This window comes from Meriones unguiculatus (assembly GCF_030254825.1).
Source record: "Meriones unguiculatus strain TT.TT164.6M chromosome 13 unlocalized genomic scaffold, Bangor_MerUng_6.1 Chr13_unordered_Scaffold_34, whole genome shotgun sequence".
Classification (NCBI taxonomy): domain Eukaryota; kingdom Metazoa; phylum Chordata; class Mammalia; order Rodentia; family Muridae; genus Meriones; species Meriones unguiculatus.
In genome coordinates, this window is record NW_026843646.1 from 5,946,981 (window position 1) to 5,953,149 (window position 6,169).

The following is a 6,169-nucleotide window of genomic DNA, read 5'->3' on the forward strand; positions in this document are numbered from 1 at the left end:
AGGCATTTTGTTATTTCTGTTATTGTTGAGGTTCATCTTTAGTCCATCATGGTCTGATAGGATACAAGATATTATTTCAATCTTATTGTATCTGTTGAGACCTGGTTTGTGACCTACTGTATGTTCAGTTTTGGAGAAGGGTCGTGAGGTGCTGAAAGAAGATAGATTCTTTTCTGTTTGGGTTAAAAAATTCTCTAGATATCTGTTAGGTTCATTTGATTCATGACATCAATTTGTGTCATTATCTCTTAGATTAAGTCCTTTTCCATTGCTCTGTCCATTGATGATAGTAACATGTTGACCTCTCCCACTATTAATGTGCGGTGATTGATACGTTCTTTAAGTTTTATTAATGTTTCTTTTACAAATGTGGGTGTCCTTGCATTTGGGGCATTGTTGCTCAGAATACAGATGCCATGTTGGTGGAATTTTCCTTTGATGAGTATAAAGTATCCTTCCTCATTTTTATTTATTTATTTATTTATTTATTTATATTTATTTATTTAGGAGCAATAACTGATATCAGGCAATATTTTCATAGTTTGAAACTATGTGTAACAGCATAGTTTTTAAAAAATCTTTCAACATTTTATTGTGTTCTTTTTAAATTTTTATTAATAACAGTTTATTCACTTTGTATCCCCCTTATACCTCCCTCCTTCCTCCCCTTCCGATCCCACCTTCCATCTTTCCCACCCCTGTCCCTTTCCCAGTTCACTGATAAGGGAGGTCCTCCTCCCCTTCATTCTGATCCTAGTCTATCAGGTCTCATTATGAGTGGCTGCATTGTCTTCTTCTGTGGCCTAGCAAGGCTGATCCCCCCTCAATGGGAGATGATCAAAGAGCAGGCCAATGAGTTCCTGTCAGAGACAGTCCCTGTCCCCATTACTATGAAGCCCATTTGAATACTGAACTGCCATAGGCTACCTTTTGTGCAGAGGTTTCAGGCCATCTCCATGAGTGGTCCTTGGCTGGCGTATCAGTTTCTAAAAAGACCCCTGTGCCCAGAATTTTTGGAACTGTTACTGTCCTTGTGGAGCTCCTGTCCTCTCCAGGTTTACTATCTCCCAGTTCTTCCATAAGATTCCCTGCACTCTGCCCAAAGTTTGGCTATGAGTCTCAACATCTGCCTTGACACCCTGCAGGGTAGGGCCTTTCAAAGGCCCTCTGTGGTAGGCTCCTGTCCTGTCCCTGTATTCTCCCTCATCTGATGTCCATCCTCTTTGCCTTTCTGCATGGGGTTTGAGCATCTTAGCCAGCATACTCCTTCCTGATTAACTTCCTTAGGTGTACAGATTTTAGTATCTTTATCCTATATTTTATATACTATATCCACTTATGAGTGAGTATATATCCTGTGAGTCTTTCTGCTTCTGGGATACCTCACTCAGGATGATCTTTTCCACTTCCCACCATTTACCTGCAAATTTCACATTTTCCTTGTTTTTCATTGCTGAGTAATATTCCATCATATAGATATACCACAATTTCTGTATCCATTGCTCAACTGAGGGGCATCTGTGCTGTTTCCAGCTTCTGGCTATTACAAATAAAGCTATTACAAACATAGTTGAGCAGATGTCCTTGTTGTATACTTGAGCGCCTTTTGGATATATGCTTAGGAGTGGCATAGCTGGATCTTGAGGTGGTGCTATTCCTAATTGTCTGAGAAAGTGTCAGGTTGATTTGTAAAGTCGTTGTATAATTTTACATTCCCACCAGCAATGAAGGAGGGTTCCCCTTTCTCCAAATCCTATCCAGCATGAGTTGTCACTTGAGTTATTTGTCTCCGTCATTTTGATGGGTGTAAAGTGAAATCTCAGGGTGGTTTTGTTTTGCATTTCCCTGATGACTAAGAATGTTGAATATTTCTTTAAGTGTTTCTCTGCCATTCTATATTCCTCTATTGAGAATTCTCTGTGTAGCTCTGTACCCCATTTTTTAATTTGGGTTACTTGATTTGTTGGTGTTTAACTTCTTGAAATCTTTATAAATACTGGATATTAACCTTCTGTCAGATATAGGGTTGGTGAAGATCCTTTCCCAATCTGCAGGCAGTCATTTTGTTTTGATAACAATTTCCTTTGACTCATAGAAGTTTTTGAGTTTCATGAGGTCCCATTTATTGATTGTTGCTCTTAGAGCCTATACTGTTGAAGATATGTTCAGGAAGTTGTCTCCTGTTCCAATGAGTTCAAGGCTCTTCCTCACTTTTTCTTCTAACAGGGTTAGTATGTCTGGTTTTATACTGAGGTCTTTGATCCACCTGAACTTTAGTTTTGTGCAGAGTGATAAATATGGATCTATTTGCATTTTCCTACATGTAGACATCCATTTAGACCAGCACCTTTTGTTGAAGATGCTATCTTTTTTCCATTGTGTGGTTTTGGCATCTTTGTCAAAAATCAGGAGTCCATAGTATGTGAATGTATTTCTGGGACTTCTATCTGATCCCGTTGATCCACTAGTTGGTGTCTATGCAAGTACCATGCAGTTCTTATTACTGTTGCTCTATAGTACAGCTTGAGATCAGGGATGGAGATACTGCCAGAAGATCTTTTATTATGGAAGATTGTTTTAGCAATTCTGGGTTTCTTGTTATTCCATATGAAGTCAGGAATTTTTCTTTCAATGTCTGTAAAGAATTGTGTTCGTAATTTGATGGGAATTACATTAAATCTGTAGATTGCATTTGGAAGAGGACCATTTTTACTATGTTAATCCTGCCAAGCTGTGAGCATGAGAGATCTATCCATCTTCTGATATCTTTTTCTATTTCTTTCTTTAGAGACTTGAATTTTTTTCATACAAGTCTTTGACTTGCGTGGTTAGGATCACACCAAGGTACTTTATGTTCTTTTTGACTATTGCAAAGGGTGTTGTTTCCCTAATTTCTTTCTCAGCCCTTTTGTCTTTTGTATACAGGAGGGCTACTTATTTTTTGAGTTGATTTTGTATCCAGCCACATTGCTGAAAGTGTTTGTCAGCTTTAGGGTCTCCCTGGTAGAATTTTTGGGGTCACTCAGCTATACTATTATATCATCTGCAAATAGGGATACTTTGACTTCTTCCTTTCCCATTTGTATCCCCTTGATCTTCTTTAATTGTCTTATTACTCTAGCAAGGACATTGAGAATTATGTTGAAGAGATATGGAGAGAGGGAGCAGCCTTGCCTTGTCCCTGAATTCAGTGGGATTGCTTTATGTTTCTCTCCATTTAGCTTGATGTTGGCTATAGGATTGCTGTATATCACCTTTACTATGTTTAGGTATGTGCCCTGTATCTCTGATCTTTCCAATACTTTAAACATGAATGGATGATGAATTTTTTTCAAATGCTTTTTCAGCAACTAAGGAGATTATCATGTGTTTATTTGTCTTTCAATTTGTTAATATGGTGGATCATATCGATGGATTTTTGCATATTGAACCACCCTGTATACCTGGCCTGAAGCCTACTTGGTTGTAGTGGATGATATCTTTGATGTGTTTTTGTATTGGGTTTGCAAAGTATTTTGTTGAGTATTTTTACATCAATGTTCATAAGGGATATTGGCCTGAAATTGTCTTTATGCTGGGGTATCCAGGGCTGCTTGCTCCTGAATAACTGGGTTCTGGAGATGCCATATTGCTTTGTCTTTTGTTGGTTGAGCTTTTACGCTGGCCTCTACCCATTGGGATATATTAGGTGTTGAGTGGTAGTTTCTGGTACTTCTTGGAATCCTGTGTTGGGTTGAATCGCCTTGGCAGGAAGATGATTTTTTCCCAAAGGAGCTTTCCTCGTTTTTTAGGTATGGTCACTGAATGGCAGGTGTTTTTCAGGAATTGCCACAGCTCATCTCAGGCATACAGACCTGAGTAGTAATTGTTGCCTTTGCTAGTAAAAGGGGCTATTCTCTCACCCAGAGAAGTTCTGGAGACAGCTGCCCTGCTGCTGGGTTTCTTGCTGTAAATTTAGTGAGCTGCTGCTGTAACCTGGGTGCCCTGTGGCTTGGTCACTTTAGTTAGAGATAACTGGTTGTCCCTTGGAGCAGTATCTGGGGGTTGATCTCAGGATACCCAGACTTCTGTAGGTCTCAGTTTGGAGCTCTGTGCCCCAGTACCCAAGTGGTAATCAGTAGCAGGTGAGCACCACTCTCATGTGTACAGCAGGAGGCTAGAGTAGGAGCCTGTGGATAACCAGAAACTTTTCTGAAGCTAGGTGTCCTGAGGTAGGGCTAGATATTTCCCCCACCTTTGGGTTTTCTTTCAATAGGAAGACTCAGCCTGTGGTGTTTGACATAGTATGTAGAATGCGTAGGCACTTGCCAATGATGGCTCCAAGCCAGTGACTGGGAAAGAATCTGAGAACTTTTCCATGAATGTTCCTGTGTATGGTAGATGTAGTGTGTGTGTGGGGAGTTGGCTGAATTCTCTAATCTGGGACCTGCTGTTTCCCTGCCTGTGGGGTTTTGTCCAGACAGGGAAACCCAGCCTCTAGTGTCCTGGGGCACACAGTTCTGTGATGGAGAGTAGGGAATGCAGGGCTAGCACCTGGCGGCGTACTCAGGCCTGACGGCTGTGCACCCACCGGTCTGCAGGACTTTTCCAGGGATAGACTGGGTGACCTGAGGTCAGTCCTGCTTTCTTCTTCCCTATTTCTTTTCTAGACTGGGGCTCCCAGTCTTTGGTGCCCTGGAGAACATAATTTAGTTTGGAAAGGTTATCAGGACACAAAGGAGTATCCTGCGACCCAGGATATCTTCCAAGTTCTCGCTGAGTGACCTGAGAGTGGACCTGACTGACTCCCACACTTTGGAGTTTCCTCTCACCTGGGAAAAAGGATCTTTGTTGTTTTAGGGCCCAGAGTTCAGTCTTTTAGTTGATATACCAACATTGCTGTCTTACTCCTTAGACACAATGTCCTCCTGGCACCGCCATCTTGGATTCCCCCCTTCCTCATCCCTTTCAAATAATTTTGGTTGAAAGTCTATTTTATTAGATATTAGAATAGCTACTCCTGATTGCTTCTTGGGTCCATTTGCTTGAAAAAATTATTCCTGCTGCAACATCCCAGGAACTTTCCCAGAGATTATCTGGGTGCTCTGAGGTTGGACCCAATTGTTTCCCTCATCATTGCTTTTCTTCTTACATTTGAAACACAGTCAGTTGGGACCCACAGATCCAACTATTGGACACCATGCAGTCTCTGCTACCCAGCTTATCAGACACAGTATGTAATCAGCCCAACCATCTGGGATCTATTTTTAATTTTTACTGAATATGTGTATTTTGATTGTATGCATGAATATGCACCTCTTGTGTGCCTAATCCTCACAGTAGTCTGAAGATGTCTTCAGAACTCATGAACTTTTAGCAATTGATACTAGTGTGTCCCAGGTAATCACTGACAATTGAGCCCAATTATTTGAAAGAGCAGCAAGAACTCCTCACTGCTGAGCCATCTGTCCTGTTTTATGTTGCTTATTTATGATCAGCATTTACATTGTTAATATTTTCATCTTTCTATTTTTAGCTGTTTAAACATGCATTCCCTTTTAATAAGATATCATTGAAGTTACAGTTTAAGCTGGGGCAGTGCAGATTTCTGGAAAATAAATATACAACAGGAGTGAATGTATAATACCTTGTAGAAGCTTCAGTAAAGACCTCTGAGTTCTTTCAATATTTTGTGTTTGTTTGATTGACTTTTAGGGGAGGCTCTGTCTTACTATATAGGTCTGGCTGTCCTAGAACTCTTTGAATAGATAATGCTGACATCTAGTTCAATAACATACACCTGTGTCTGCCTCCTGAGTGATGGAATTGAAGGCATGACAGAATACACCCAGCTTGTCCACCCTTTTTTGTAGTTAGTAACTGTTAATAAATTTCTCTGATCTGTACGTATTATAGTTCATCTGTTAATTTCTCTCTCTGTGTGTCTCTGTCTCTCTGTCTCTGTCTCTCTATTTCACACTCTTCTCTCTGTTTGTCTTTGTCCACATTAATTGCCATGTCTATTCCAAAGCTATATCCTCTTCAAAAAGTTCAGATATGATACAGTTAAAACTTGTTATTCCGTTTTCTTCTAAAATGACTTAGTGATAACATTAACACTTCTTTTTAATAGAAAAGTTTTAATCTTTATTTTTAATCTATAGACTACATTATTTAATAAGGAGGATAT

General features: G+C 40.0%; 1 protein-coding gene across 1 annotated transcript in view; it reads right to left on the reverse strand.

Annotated features, from left to right (window-relative positions):
• The window catches only part of LOC132650849 (zinc finger protein 431-like), a 120,330-nt gene that overhangs the window by 65,805 nt on the left and 48,356 nt on the right, over window positions 1-6,169 (reverse strand). The gene's annotated exons all lie outside the window — the stretch shown is intronic.